General features: G+C 45.5%; 1 protein-coding gene across 1 annotated transcript in view; it reads right to left on the bottom strand.

Moving 5' to 3' along the window:
- Nucleotides 1-12,981, bottom strand: part of SGO2 (shugoshin 2) — a 465,484-nt gene extending 452,503 nt beyond the window's left edge. Inside the window, exon 1 of the mRNA XM_078680340.1 lies at nt 12,849-12,981. The gene's annotated coding sequence lies outside the window, so the exon portion shown is untranslated. The remainder of the gene's footprint in view (nt 1-12,848) is intronic.
- Between the last annotated feature and the right edge of the window lie 232 nt (nt 12,982-13,213).

Genomic DNA, 13,213 nt, shown 5'->3' with positions numbered 1-13,213 from the left:
CACTTACACTGGACAACAAAAATTGAGAACTGCAACAATGATTTGATTCATATATATACCATTTCAAATTAATTACTTTATTGGGTTGTATGATAGGACAATATCAACTCCCACTCCAACAAAGGGGTGAGAGGAGGTTTAAAAAAAAAAAAGTGCACTTCCAACATTAAATCCAATAGAGATTTTAAACACTATTACATCCCGAACAAGGAATTGCACCAAATTTGGCAGTAAGGTAGCTCCTGGTACAGGAGCGCCGTTTTTATTTGGTGTAAATCTGTTCAGTAGTTATAGAGATATTAAAGAAAATTCTACTTTGTATTTCTAGGGCCGCGAAGCCTTCACAAATAATTTCGATCTCGTACAGAGATATGATTGGCTGCAAACATTTCAACCAGGAAATGTTGGCAGCCATTTTGGGATTCAGCAGAGTCTCCCGAAAAAAGGGGGTTGGAATAATGGGGGTTCGAAAAATGATAAAAATGGTCTAAATGGTCTAGTAACTTGAATAATCTACTCAACCTAACTGTAATGTTCTTAACCTGTGAACCGTTCTCAAATTATGTGATCCTAAGCAAATATTCTGTCTTATGGAGTCAACTTTTTCTTTATGATCACGAGAGCACCTTCAAATATGGAACTTCATTATTTTTTTCTGTACAAAAAACCCTATTTACGAGACAAAACATTTGCTCCATGTTTAATAAGAATCTAGCCCACACATAGGGTACATATGATCCCTGAGTTGCCTCTTAGTTCACTAATAGTATTGTCATCTGAGCAGAAATATTTCCAAGTTCATTTACAGATAGCCCATTTTCCATTCAAATGGCCACAAAACGCTCCCGCTAACATTTCGTTGTTTTGATAAAAACTATATAGCACATAAACTATGTTTGGAAATTGGGTTTCAGTGAAAATATTTAAAATTTGCACATAACCAAGTAAAGATTTCTGATTTATTTTGGTCCTATAAGAATCTTGTTTTCACCACAGAATTACTATATATATATATATATATATATATATATATATATATATATATATATATATATATATATATATATATATATATATATAATGGGGAGGGGTGCACATCCCCCCCCCCCCATGGCAATGCTTGGCCACATGGACCACCACCTCCCTGGGGCTTTGTTAAATATTAAGAGTGGGAGGGGGCTGCATACCCCCACCCCGGGCCATTCTCGGTCCCAGGGAACACCACCTTCCCGGAGCATGCCTTGCGAATTGAAATGAAGGGGATGGGGCGTGTGCTCCCCAACCACCACCGGATCCACTAATGGCCCCAAGACTGCCACCTCACTCCCTCCCCCCCACCCCCACAGGGCCAGCTCCCTATGTCCTGGGGTGCTCATCCCAGGACATAGAAGATTGCTCTAGCATGGTGGGAGGTTTCACAGCTCCCACCAAGGAAAAGCAAACAGTAAGTCCGCTTCCAGCTGACCAGAGCAGGAAATCTGCTCCCACCAGCTGGGAGTGTACTTTTCTTCTGTTTGGGAATGCATTTTGGTGGAGCAACTCATGTTGACAAAGTATTGCCCATGGGCTGTGCAATATCTTGTGCCCTATTTGAAACATTTAGCACTGTTCTACAGTGGTTTCTATGAAGCTAAATGGTCATAAATCAGTATATCATTATCTTGGTTATTTTCTATTTGTTGAACAAAAAGACACAGGACAGGGCACAGCAAAGTATTCAAAGCATGGCTTTAGAATTAGCGGTGCATTTGCAGGCCTTGATAAACCAGAAAAATGTTGCTAGACTTGCAGGTATAGTGACTTGAATAATGAACTCAACCGAACTGTAATGCACTTGATCCATAAACTATTCGCAAATTGTGTGATCCTAGCCAGTGCCTAACTTGAGCCGGTTGTTTCCGGTGGTCAGCACTGCCACTTAATCATCAACACCGGTGATTGAGCACCAGTAAAAGGACACATTCATGTTTAGTAGGCACAGGGAGATTAAGCAATTCGCTCAGAATCACAGGGCGTTGAGCTGACATCGACACTCGAACCTGGTTCCCCGCCAGCTCTGGCCATTAAGCCACACAGCCTCACCTCCCCTTTGTAAGGTTTGTTGGTTCTGTGTTTGGCAGCGCTATCATGAGAAATGGGCTGGTCGAAGCTGCCTCCCGACAACAGCCCCGGTACTTGGTTTTTTTTTTGGGAGTTTTTTTTTTTTTTTTACAAACTGATCCTAGCCAAATATTTTATTTCAAAGTGCCCTTTTTCTTCATTATCAAGTACGAGAGCACCTTCAATTATGTGAAATCAGCATGTCTGCTATATTAAAAAAACTTGTTTGTTTTAATAGACTAAACATTTGCCACATGTACAATAGAAATCTAGTTAAGAAGTACACAACCCTTGACTTGGCTCACTAATAGCATTGTCATCAGAGTGCTGGCAGGATTGTTACTCAGTTCATACTTTAAACTCACTAATAATAAATATATTGTGAAAGCAAAATGTGGTAGCACACTGTCATTTACAAACTTTTCCATTGAAATAGCCACAAACCTTCCCATTTACATGCAGTTTTACTGAGAGAGAGAAAAAACATTGCACAAATGATAACGCATGTTAATTGAGTTTCAGTATATATATATATATATATATATATATATTTTTTTTTTTTAATACTTTATTTTCAAGTTTTTGAAAAAAACAACCAGAGGTTAAGAGGGGTACAGTTACATGGAAGTACGCATCTGTCACTCAAAAGGACAAGGCAGAATCATTTTGTTCGGTACAGGCTATCATATCACCACATGTGTCAAATATAACAATCAACAGAAAAGGGTACATAAAGGAAATCGCTTCAAGTTACATGTTGTACTAGACATTGCGGAGGCATTATTTCAGACATAGGGATGTAACTGGTCATTAATAAAACATTTTGGGTAGCTTTGAATCCAGTCCTACATTGTACATTAGCCCATTACATGTGGCCTAGAAGGATCAACACAGTTGTGTCTCAGCATTGCATATCAACATGGACGCATTCTAAACATCATTTCACAGTTGTCCAGTAGAGTGTTTCTCTTATAGAGCGACGTGTTGGTCAGTGCAGGGAGCATATAGGCGGGGGGATGCAACCCATCACCTCCCTTGTGACATATGTTCCACGCCCTCATCCCCAGAATCAGCATGACTCAATAAGTAATATTGTAACAGGGCCCATATATCAGCGGGCCTCGAGGTCAGTGGCAATAACTCAGCATATGATTTAATCTGTTCTTGGCAATGTATAAGATCGGTCAGCCAGTCCTTTTCCCCTTCCCCATTTGCATGCCACTTTTCGTTTGGCCATGAGTAGCGCCAATGCAACAAATTTACGATGTAATACACGTATCGACTCTACACACCCCAACAGTGCAATAATAGGCGAGAGCTCCAGCTCAACATTGATCATTGTAGAAAGGGCACCAAACACCTGTTGCCAATACATTTGTACATCTGCACAGTTCCAAGCTAAATGTAGGAAATCAGCGCCAGGGGCGTGGCATCTGTCGCATTCATCTGAATCGCGCAGTTTATACCTATATAATCGCGCAGGTGTGTAATACAATCTGTGTATAAATTTGTAGTGCAGTATTCTAAGCCTACTACTAGAAGAGATACGCTCAGTTTGTTGCATGCTGAAAGTCCATTGTTCGTCAGTCAGTTCTGTCCCCAGTTCATGTTCCCAACGCGCTTTCGCATCAGGAGGGCACACATCCCTAAGTGAGCGAACCATCCTGTATATGGTGGACACCAATCGCTTTGGCGTGGCATTCAGAAGTATTTTGTGCAGAGGTGCGAACACCTGGGGTTCTTTCGGAAAATCAGGTGTGTCTTGAGTCCTTGTCGAAGTCTAATATATAAAAAGGTGTCAAGAGGAGATCGTTGAGCGCCCGTAGTCAAGTCCTCTAGTGTGCGGAACGTTCCATTTTTATATAAGTCCCCCATTTCGTAACATACATGCGTACCATAAGCTTGCGAAAAAGAGCATCCTGTAATAGAGGCATATGTGGGTGATAAACTAGAGGGAGGAGTGGCGAGTACAGCAGGGGGGTATCTAGTATTTTACCTAGTTGGTTCCACGCATTGACTTTGCTCAAGACTGTCATCTGAGTCTTGTCTCTGCCTGGGTTGGGTAAAAACAGTGCGCCATCCAGTGGGACAGGCTGAGCCAGCCAGTGTTCTGCCGCAATCTGTGGCATATATCGAGGCTGAAGGACCCAATAAAAGGCAAAGTGAGCCTGAGCGCTGTAGTAGTAGAGTTCAAAATCCGGTATGTCGAATCCACCTTGTATATACGGTCTCGTCATAATCTTCCATTTCAATCGTGGATGTTTACCCCTCCCATACCAAGCGAGTGAGTTCAGATTGGAGTTGCTGGAATAAGTATCGTCCCGGAAAGAAGGGGATATTTAAAAATAAATACAGCAATTGCGGCAGTACCACCATTTTGATCAGGGATATCCTGCCATAGAGAGAGGGAGTGCGATCCATCTAGTAATGTTGTCAGTGAGGCGGGACATAACGGTACCATAATGGAGTCTCCTAAGCTCGCCTCTGTCTCTGGAGATGCGAACTCCCAAATATTTAAGTTCATCATCGCACCAAGTGATAGGATAGTCCATAGGGAAGCGAACAGTCGTGGGCGTTAGCGGGAATAGGTAAGATTTGCTCTAGTTGATATGTATACCAGATACCAAATCGTATAAATTCTCGAAGCACAGGGTTCAAGTTGGCTTGGGGGTAACGGATATACAGTGTGATGTCATCTGCGTACATAGACACTAAAATTTGTCTCAGAGGGCATTGCAGTCCCTTGTCATTATGATGCTGCCTTAATTTGAAAGCGAGTGGCTCGACCGCCAAAGCGAAAAGCAGAGGCGATAGGGGACATCCCTGCCTAGTGCCTCTAGTAATATGTATATCTTGGGACAGTTTCCCGGTGATAAGGACCTTAGCCACAGGCGTTTCATATAGCAGTTTGATCCACGAGAGGAAAACCGGTGGGAATCCCATACGTGCCAATATTGCTAGTATGTAGTCCCATTCTAATGAATCAAAGGCCTTGGTGGCGTCTAGAAAATTGCTGCAAGGGGCAGATCTTCCGATACATTATTCATGACAGAAAAAAAGGTCCGTAAGTTATGGGAGGTAGCCCTGCCAGGGACAAATCCTGACTGGTCGGGCAGAACTAGAGTGGTCATAAGGAGGTTTAATCTCGTGGCAATAAGTTTAGCTAGTATTTTGACGTCACAGTTAAGAAGTGACAAGGGCCTGTTTGAGTCGCAACTAGTCGGGGACTTCCCGGGTTTTAACAGGGATGTAATAAGAGCAGTTCTCATAGATGGGGGGAGATGTCCCCCTTCAATAGCGTCGTCGTATATTTCCTTAAGCACTGGGGCCATAAAATCAATGTATGTTTTATATAATTCAACGGGTATCCCATCTAGGCCAGTGGCCTTGCCCGATTGCATACTCAGAATAGCATCGAGGACCTCGTAAAATTCAAATGGTGCAGCTAAAAACCGCCTCTGGGCGTCGCTCAGCCACGCCATAGCAACGTCTTGTAGATAATCATTCAGCTCAAGAGGCTCAGACCGAGACGTAGAATACAAAGCAGTGTAATGGTGTACAAAGGTATTCAGTATTTGCGTGGTTCCCTATACACTACTCCGTCTGTCCCTTCAAGTTCATGTATAGTGTTCGATTGTCTCGTCAGTTGGACCACAGATGCCAAAGCCTTTCCAGGCCGTTCCCCCTCGTTATATCTCCTAGCAGTCCAATACGGTCCTCTAAACTTAGCTTCTCTATCGGCTTCTTCTGCGTATGCCGATTTTCCCCCTAATTTTAGCAGCAGTATCCTTGTCGGGGTGTAGGGCCAGAGAGCTTTCCAGTGCCTCGAGTTCAGTTTCAAGCTTATTAAGCGTACCTCTGATGCTCCTAAGGACCCCCGATCCCTTAGAGATGCATATTCCACGTAATGTGACCTTGAAGGCCTCCCAAATAGTCTCAACCTCCGCTACGGTGCCCTTGTTTTGTGCAAAGAATCCTAGCATTTCTTCTCGCCATTCCTCCCGGAAAACAGTGTCTAAGAGGATGGTAGGTTGCAGTCGCCAAAAAGAACTGGAGGGGCATATATCGTCTGCAGCCAAAGTGAGACGAACCGGTGCATGGTCCGAGTATGTTCTGGCTAAGTGTGTCACGTTTGCTATCGCCGGGCAGAGGGCCTTCGACATTAGCAGATAATCTATGTGCGCCCATGTTGCTGCATGTGCGGTATAGTGGGTACCTTCAAGGGTAGTGGGGTGTACATGTCTCCAAGCATCAGTGAGATTGTAATCTTGTAATATGTCGCGCATCGTAGTACGAGCTTTGGTGTGATGGTGGGGGGATGGATTAGACCTATCAACCAGGGGGTCCATTGACATGTTAAAATCTCCTCCCCATATTATTTTATCTGGCCCTGTGGCTATCACCGCCGCCCATAATTCTGTAAAAAAATGTGGGTCTACATTTGGACCATAACAACACACAAGGGTGACCGACTTATGGCCCAACCTTCCCCACATTATACAATAACGTCCACATGTGCTGCTTTTGTGACTTACTAGTGTAAACGGGGCGCCTCGTTTAACAAGGATCGCGGTACCCCTAGCGTATGTTGAGTAGGAGGAGAAGATAGCGTGGGAAGCCCATCTACGAGCGAATGTCGGAGTGCTGCGTGGGTTTAGGTGCGTTTCTTGTAGAAAAGCAAACTGTAGATTATGTCTATCAAGATATGATAACATGTCTCTTTTTCCTGGGATCTCCCAGCCCCCGTACGTTCCACGTTATGAAATTTAAACTAGAGCGCGGCGCTTGTTGCATATTAGCGAGTAAGGGTGATAAAAGGGTGCATGCTGAACCTGCCAAAGTCCCCTCATCCACAACAATTTTATATCAGCACTTTCCAATATCCGATTCGTTGACACACAGCATCGACTATACAAGTTTGTCGTACAAGGATAGCCAAAAGTACCAAATAGCATAATTTCAAATAGCGTCCCTCCAGAAACAACAAACCCCAAACATACTCCAACATCGTAACCGGCTTGCTCTTCACCCCTATTCAGTAATAAGAGAGCAACTAACCATTGTACATTTTGACCCATCCCCCCGCCCCCACCCACTGCAGCAACCCAAACTTGCCAGAATAAGCCTCCCCCCCACCCAAAGAAATCCCCAGGGGTTGAAATAGTCCCCAGCAGTCATATCTGAAAATTGGGGTATGCCCATAAGGGGAAACACAGAGAGCGCACAGCCACGTCTCCCTCCTCCAGCCACAGGTTCCGCACTGGCATCAGAGATGGCCTGGGAGGGATAGTGGTCCCTGACATACATTACCGCTGGATTAGAGGCACAAGGCCCTTGCAGAGGAATATCCGATGTCCCAAACCAGTTTACGTCATACAGTGTTTAAGGTCTTTCGGTCACCAAGATCAACAAGTGGCTTTCCGCCATCCTTTCAGGCTTCATCTTCAGTTTCCGGTCGATTCTCTTGGTGTGCCGTCTCCCCTCCGCCGCCTCTTCGCTGTGCTTTTTTAATGGCCTTTAGATATTCTTCCACCTGTTGAGGTTGAGTGAAAAAACGTTGTTTCCCTTGGTGAGTAACACGAAGTTTTGCAGGATACAATAGAGCATAGTCAATTTCCGCAGCACGAAGTTTCCGCTTGACCTCCAGGAATTTGCGTCGTTCTTCTTGTACAATTGCTGTGATATCAGGGAAAATGGAAAAAGCCACTCCGTTGTAGGACAGGTTTTGCTTGGCACGGGCAGCTCGTAATGCCACATCCCGATCACGATAGTTTAAAAGGCGTGCTATAATGGGCCGAGGTGGAGCTCCAGGTTTGGGTACAGGAGCCAACGATCTGTGCGCCCGTTCGACTATAAATTGTGCGGAGAAGGCGTCCGCTCCAATGGACGTGAGGAGAAGCTTTTCCACATAGTCTTCCATCCGCCCCGTGTCTGTGGATTCTGGAATGCCCGTGACGCGGATGTTATTGCGTCTACTGCGGGCTTCCAAGTCCTCATTCTTTGCAGCGATAACTCGCAATAAGTTGTCCATACGCGCTAGTTGAGTCGTGTGGGTAGCAGTGGTGTCATCATTGTCCGAAATTCTCCTCTAAGTCTCCGCAAGCCGCTCTTCATGTTGGTCCACTTTGTGTACCAAGGCATCCATTCTGGAGGTAAGTCTATCGACCTTATCCACTACCGTGGCGAACCCTTGGCGCATCTCTTGTAGTATTTGTTGCATATCTAAGTCACCAGGAGGAGTGTCGCTGCACTTCGCACCTTCACCAGTTGTTTTAGGGTCAGGCGTGGCAGTCTTGGGTTTATTTTTGTGGGATGCGTCAAAGGTGAGTTTCGTTTGTCGATTGTCCTGTCTCACCATGTTGCCTCTGTAGCTCCGGGTTCCTCTGGGTCTCCGAGACACAGCCGGCTTTTCGTGCCCTTGGTTGTTCGGGTGTAATACAATGAAAGAGTTGCAACTGTGCTACCATGCAACAGGGAGTAAGCGTTGCTGCAAAGAGGAGCCCACCGGAACCAAGAGGATCCACGTCGAGGACAATCCCCTAGCTGGCGCAATGGGCGGCCCGGCCCTGTAGGTGGAGGAGACGTCGCAATTCACGAGGGGCTGTATCCGGCTAATACATCCGCACCTCATGACCAGTATCTTACAGGTCCAAATAGTAACCCAGAAGTGTCCCAAAGTAAATATGCTCCTGCAAGTCAATCACCGTGCCAGGTACTTCATGGAGGTGAGCAGCACGCTATCTCAACCACGGAGGTCACATGCAGCTCTCATCATAGGGGCAGTCCGCACTTGTTCAGGCCGCGAAGCGATCTACGGGAGGTGCCCAGCGAGCCTGGCGTGTAAGGAGCAGTTATATGGCACGGTCCGCAACCTCCAGATACCGGTGGCACACACGCCCTCCCGCCGCGCTGCAGGTAAGGTAGTGCGCCGCTCCACCTCAGTGCCCCAGTGCTTCTCGTGGCCTCACAGCACGCCCACCTTGCCACAGTTTAAACGAACCTACAAGGGGGGGGGGAGCGAGTCACCAATGTCCCGGGATACGTGACTTCGCCCGCAACCACGCCAGTTCATCCACTCACCACATAGAGAAAGGCTCCGGGCTGTGCGTTTTCCCACTCGGATCCTGAAGAGCGGAGTGCAACCGGCGGGGGGAGGGGAAGGTCCAGCACTCTCGGGCCGGGGGGGGGTTGAAGGGCAGCAACGTCGCCTGTCCACACAAATCTTAAATCGTCCTTCAGCACCTTCCAGGCAGTGGAGGGGGTGGGGGGGGGGGAGCACACCGCCCGCAGTGAAGCAGATGTGGTGTGCGCCGCGGAACCCAGAGCAGGATCGTCGCCTTGGGCCTGTTGCCTCGTGGGAAGCCCCAGGCTTTCCTAGTGCCACAACCCGCAGTCCGCTACAGCAGGGGCTCCAGCGGTGTCCTCGGGGGAACTTTCCGCGTCGATTTTCTCAGGCACTGTTGATCAGAGCCACATCAAACTCCGGTCGAGTCTGGTGGGGCATGTAGGTAACCCAGTCGTGGAGTTTGAGTGTAATTAATGTCCAGCAACCAAGGATAATGAACGGATAATGAAGCCAGGGAACAGGAGCCTCACCAAAAGGTGGCCATGCTGTGTGTGCGCCCTCTAGTGCCCCCCAGTAAATATTTATCATTTGTAGATCACCAAGTAAAGTATTCCGATTTGTTTTAATCCTATTAAAATCTGTTTCCTCTGACTTAAGAACAAAAAAAGTGCTTTCTTAACTACTGAAACATATTTTGAAATATTTTTATTTTTTATTTATAAGTTATTTAATCGTGTGCCCAGCAAGATTGTCAGATACTTCACTTTACAGGTTTACAAAACACTGCAGTCAGAAAAAGAAAAGTAAACATCAATCGCCAAGATAAAATACGCTGCTATTTGCAAGGAGACTCATTGACAGTTGGACCACTGTCTTTGAGTTCACAGCAAATGTGACCACATGAAAACAAGATTTAAAGGAATCTTTATTCCTCATTCACTTTCATTGAACAGAACATCTGATCATTGTCAGCTGGAATTCTCTCTCCAGGTTGGCCCAGCAGATACTATCAATGGCTTGCCCTGAGAAAATCCAACTTGCAATAGCAAGTGGGTGAGTAGTTTTCTCGAGGCATGCATGGACAACCAAAACAAGCATTTGCACTGCAATAGGTCTCGCATTTTTGAAACTTTGACCTATTGGTATTGTTAATGACAATGCTTTTTATTATTGCAAGTTTATTTAAACACAAATAAAAGGCATTGTTATTTACAATGCCAATAACTCAAACTCTCCCAAATGCAAAACCTATTACATTGCAAATGCTTGTATTTTATTGAAGTCACATAATGTTTAGGTCTCAGCTCTACGTGGCACATATGTGCTGTCTCGAACAGAGACATGCTGTATCTGCTTTGTGGACTTAGACAGTCCATAGGCTTCCGATTTGCTGGCACCATCGTCATTCCATTTTGCGTTCTTTCTATTTGTCAAGGGCATGCATACGTCATGCCTCTTCCAGTGTTTCGCCCTCCCAGAGTGCACCAGCCAACTACTGCTAAACATGCACATTTAACACAGCGTGGTTCAGCCGGGAGCGAACCATCCCTGTTAACCGTGAAAACGCCAAGGGTCAATTATACAGTGCAACTGGTATACTGATGCTCATTAAACAAATGAAGGAGTATTAACAGGTGTTCAAAAGTCAATGAACTAGCACTTGCATTTTATGGAAGGAGTTTGTACAGAGAAAGTATTGGAGAGGGGCACAAAAGGATGCTATGGATAAGGATAAAAGGAAGCTGAATACAGCATGAGGGGTTTCTGCGCGTTTATGGGAATTGAAGTTTTGTCTCATAAGCACAATCAAGAAGGCGGCTATTTATTTTATGTGGACAGGGGGGCTTTTGTCTAAATTCGGTCAGGTCTATTAAATGTTAGAGTTGAGGGAGGTTTTAGCAAAATTATGGAATTAAACCCTTCCATGCTCATAGTGAGCTCAGCTTGTCTTGGCAGATACCTCTCAGGTGCTCATGACGAGCTCAGCTCGTCATGACCACACCCATTTTTATTGCTGTCCAGCACAGCAGGGGAAACTCTCTAGCAGCGATGAGGTTAAAAGTGGTGGTGTGCAGAGGAGTATCAATTATTTGACTTAAGTATGAGGGGTACGTGGTGAAGGAACAAAACAAAGGGTTTTCCCAGGTGGAAGCAGGTTGACAGGGGGGGGCATGGAGAGTCTGGTGCAAGCTTATGTGCCGCTGGGGGGGTGGAGAACAAAGGAGGGCAAGAGGAAATTTGGGGCTTTGGATCAACACTAGGGTAGATGGCTTGAGGATGGTTGCTGGGTCGTGAGAGATATTGGGGAATGCAAGGAAAAGGCAGAAAGGAAAGCGGTGGAAGCGTACGGAGCAGTTTTATTATTGCAATGTTCGCAAGTTGGGAGTTTAAGGGTGGGGGAATTACAGGAATTTAATGTATTAGTGAGGTTTGGTTAATGATGTTTTTACTGTAGTGTTATGAAGTCAGGTAGGCATAGGCTCCAATAATCAAGTAGGCAGGCTGTTTCAGTATCTAGCAGAAGGATCTTTCCAGTTAAGATAATCGAAACTTGTTGCCACGATAAAACCGGAAGACACGTTGTAGCCCTAAAGTGACAGTAGTTTGGGATTGGGGGGAGGGGTTGTCCGGTACAGGTATATTCACTTGGGGAGGGAAGGCTCAAGGAAGGGAGAGTAAGTTTAGGACTTTGGAGCAAAATGGAGGAGTTCGCATGGGGGGATTGCAGGAGTGTGAGGGAGTCTGGGGAATGAAAGGAGGTAGTAGCATTTAGTGAGGTTTTGCAACTGAAATGTTCACATAATGGAATTAAGGAAGCGGGGAATGACAGGAATTTAATGTATAAGGGAGATTTGGTTGATAATGTTTGCTGTAATGTTATGAAGTCATACTACAAACAGATCATAATCAAGTGCCTTCTGCTAACAAAGGTTGGTGACATATGGGGTATGGCACGTTGTATAACCACGTCACTGGTTCTTGTCAGCACGTCCAGTAATATCTGATAAATCTTCTGTAACATAAGTGACGTCCACATTCCAATACCAACGGACAGACTTTTGATGATGCAAACGTCTGCCAATGACTTTGTAACTTGACCAGACGAGGTCGATGCAACACAAAACTTCACCCTAACCACATCCAGCATACACAGTACAGTACGGTTTCAAGGCAACATCATCGGCGCATTCACACGGTAAACTTGCTCGTTTTTAGCCAGTGTTGTATCACGAGAAATACATAACATGCATACGCTTCGTGTCTTACATCAACACGTGCATGTGCAGCACCTATATGTTATCCCCATCTAAGCATCCGAATGAATCAAACTTGATGCCGATTGTCAAAAACATAATATAGGATCTTGCAAAAACACAGTAGTCTTAGCGAACAATGTGATGCAATTATGTTTTGGAGCGTACGCATCAATCATGCAGGCAACAGTGGGATGGGGAAATAGTAAACACAAAGAGAAGTACTGCACAGAGGTTGCTCAAAAGCAAACAGCACCTCTAGAACCTACTCAATGCTTAAATAAACCGACTTTGCTTAGTCGCGTTGAACGCCACTAGAGGAGGCTTCCGTTTGATCACCTAAGCCGAACCCCTTTAAGAAAGAGTGTAGCGGAAAGGCAACGAACGGAAAGCGACACTAGAAAATCGGCTCGCAACCCGTTCCTCACCTTGTCGAGCCACCTCTGCAACTTTCACAGCACAGCAACGGATCCCCTTTCGTCGCGTGCAGCAACGACGAAAACCCAATACAGCGGAAGGAAAGACTATGATGTAGTGTGCTTGAATTTTCTCGCGCCCGCATGTCATTGGCTACTGGCATTCACTGGACCCCGCCTCCAAAAGTTCCGTAAATGCACTGGTAGAAATGAGACGCCTTCAACGTGCCCAGGCCTAGTCTCCTCCTCCGATTGGATGGCTTGGATTTAAGAAACTAGTAGGATACACTGTAAGGCCCCAATGGATTGGAAAGAGCAAGCCTCTTTAAATGGTGTAGAATTTGCTAGGCAGATATGAGGAGTAACTGAAGAAAAAA

Source organism: Lissotriton helveticus, chromosome 3_1 (genome assembly GCF_964261635.1).
Source record: "Lissotriton helveticus chromosome 3_1, aLisHel1.1, whole genome shotgun sequence".
NCBI classification, from domain to species: Eukaryota; Metazoa; Chordata; class Amphibia; order Caudata; family Salamandridae; genus Lissotriton; species Lissotriton helveticus.
This window is presented reverse-complemented; position numbering and strand designations above follow the sequence as displayed.